We start from the raw sequence: 2,781 nt of genomic DNA, 5'->3' as shown, positions 1-2,781 counted from the left end.
ACCTATATCTGTCATGAAATCACTGGATTTGTGGACGAAGGAGGAGCAGCAGATGCCATTTACATGAACTTTAGCAAGACTTTCAATACTGTCTTCTATTGTATTGTAGCCAAGTTACAACTTTACAGTCTGGACAACTAGATGGATAAAAAGGCTGGTTGGATTATCAGGCTCAGAGAGTACTGGTCAATGGGTCATGTTCTACCTGGAGTGGTCAATGGGTCTACTCTACCCTGAAATACTGCAGGAGGAGATGAAGGAGTGCTTACCCACCAGGTTTACATATGACACCAAATTGGAGGAGGGGAAGGGGACTGACACTGAAGGGCATAAACTAGCTGACAGAGTTGGCCAACGGAAACTGCATGAAATTCAACAAGGAGGCAAACAAATGCAAATTCCTGCATGTGGCAAGGAATAACCCCTGGCAATGACACAAGCAGGGGACTGACTGGCTAGGTAGAAGCTCTGCAGAAGAGGATCTGAGAGTCTTGGTAGACAGCACGCTGAACATCAGTCATCAGAGTGCCCTGGCAGCAAAGCAGCTCAACTTTATTCTGAGCTGTATAAACAGCACCATAGCCAGTAAATCAAGGGAAGTGTTCATCCCCCTCAACTTAGCATTCATGAGACTTCATCTGCTTTGAACAGGAGGTTGTACTTGACATCTCCTGAGGTCCCATCCAGCACAAATTATTCTATGAGTCTATAGAAGGTAAGGATAGGATTCAGGTACCTATATGTCATTAGGTATTGACATTTTATGTGCCCCAGAGCATCACACCTGGCTTCATGCTCCCACTAAGGAAGAGTATAATTTAACATATGCCTTGTACAGAAGTGTCAAATACCCTAAGACATACAAAATATTACTGTATGCCCATGTTTAGACATCTCGCTTGCTCCTTTAGTATATACCAGGCAAATCATGGTAGTTTTCTTTCTAGTCAAGGGACAGTCACTAAATACAATCCATGAATTCTAAGAAGTAGTCAATATCATTGTAATGCACCCACTCAAATCAGAACAGATAAAGGAAATTCTAGATTTCTAGGTCATGTAAATATATAAATAGAGGAGCCAAATACTGCCTATCGTAAATATAAACTAGTGTTTTCCCCTTGGCACAGATTCTGTGTGGATCTGATTTGCTTATCAGTTCTCAAAGTAAAGGTTCTTGAACTGCAACTTTGGTCTAGCTGAAAAAAACGAGAGCAGTGTCACTGACCATAGGAGGAATGTTTTTTTTACCTCTCATGTTGGAGAATGAGGAGCAACTCAACATATGGAACTCAAATTGGTCCCTAAAGAGAGGTTCATTTTTTCCATGCAACAGAAAAGGAAACAGTGCTCTCCTAGCCTTGTCTAATTCTTGATCTCTAACTTCCATAGAAAACTATTTCATTTTTTTTTATATGAAACTTCATTTATTTCCTGCAAATTTATATTTTCATGCTTTAAAAGACATTTTTCCCATGACATTTATTTTTCTTTTCATCAGCTATTTAGAACAAGCGTCAAGAAAAAAAAAAATAGGTTGGTATGTTCATCTTCATCCTTTTCTCTCAACTAAGTAGTGTTTTGTGTTTTAGTATTTATGTTAATGCACATTTATTATAGAAATAGCTTTTCTCATTGTCTGTCCTTCCTTCCTTTCTTCCTACCCTCCCTCCTTCCTGCCTTCCCACTTTTTCATTTTTCACTTTTTTATCAATTCCCTTCTTTCCTTTCTTTCTTCTTCCTCAAAGTTGGGTACTATGAGATTCATTTCGCCTAAGTGTATGTATCTACATCAATACCAACAGCACAGCCCCTTTCCATAGTTTATCTCCATTGTCAATGTCTCTGTTGTCAACCACTCTTTGAATACAATTCACCTGAATGATTTTAAAGTCTACTTCAGGTGCTTCATGCTATCAAGAGGGAATCTTCTGTGGAATTCATTGATTAAAATCTGTATTTAATATTTGGATTGGTGAGAGTCCTCTTATGAGTAAAGTTTAATCCATCTTGAAATTGACCTCACATGACATTTTCCCTGCCTGTGATTTACAATAGAGCAGGTTGTTATCAAATCTCTTTGACAGTTTATCCTATGTAGAGGTTCATGGTTCATTAGCACCAAAATGTTTTTGAATACAGTGGGCAGAGTTTTGCCTAATTAAGGGATGGAATCAGACCTTCTGATCCCAAATTGAACTAATCTGATGAGAATTGCTTGTCATTTTTTGATAATCACATTTCCTTAAAGTGTCTTTAATCAAGAAGTTAAAAAAATGACATTGTTTAAGAAATGTTGCACACAAATATTTAATTCTAGAACATAGACACCTGCACATACACATATCTATATTCACATGTAAGGTATGAAATACTTTTATTTCTCTTCACAGCTACGCATATGGCAGATAGAGATACGGAGGAACAGTAGAATATTGAAGTGGAAAATAAAGAAGTCATGAAAAAACAGTCTTCCCACCATGGAAATAACATAGGTATGTTCAATCTACACTCTGTTAGTACAGCATATCCTTTTCTGTTGCCCAAATCTGATATTAGAAACATGTATCTAATACCTATATAGAAAGAAAGATTATTATCAGCTAGACAGTGTTGATATGTTGGAATAAGCATAGATGAATGGATAGCTAAGTGTGTGTGTGTGTGTGCACACATGCTTTCATAGCACATTTGTGAAAGGGATTAACCTCGCAGTTTGCTAGAAATATAGCATAATAGATGCATGTAAGATTTAACAAGCTATCTGTATGTGAAACAGTG

This window comes from Aptenodytes forsteri, unplaced genomic scaffold (genome assembly GCF_000699145.1).
Source record: "Aptenodytes forsteri isolate BGI_AS27 unplaced genomic scaffold, ASM69914v1 Scaffold431, whole genome shotgun sequence".
NCBI classification, from domain to species: Eukaryota; Metazoa; Chordata; class Aves; order Sphenisciformes; family Spheniscidae; genus Aptenodytes; species Aptenodytes forsteri.
The sequence above is the reverse complement of the archived record's forward strand: the minus strand, read 5'-3'. Positions refer to the sequence as shown.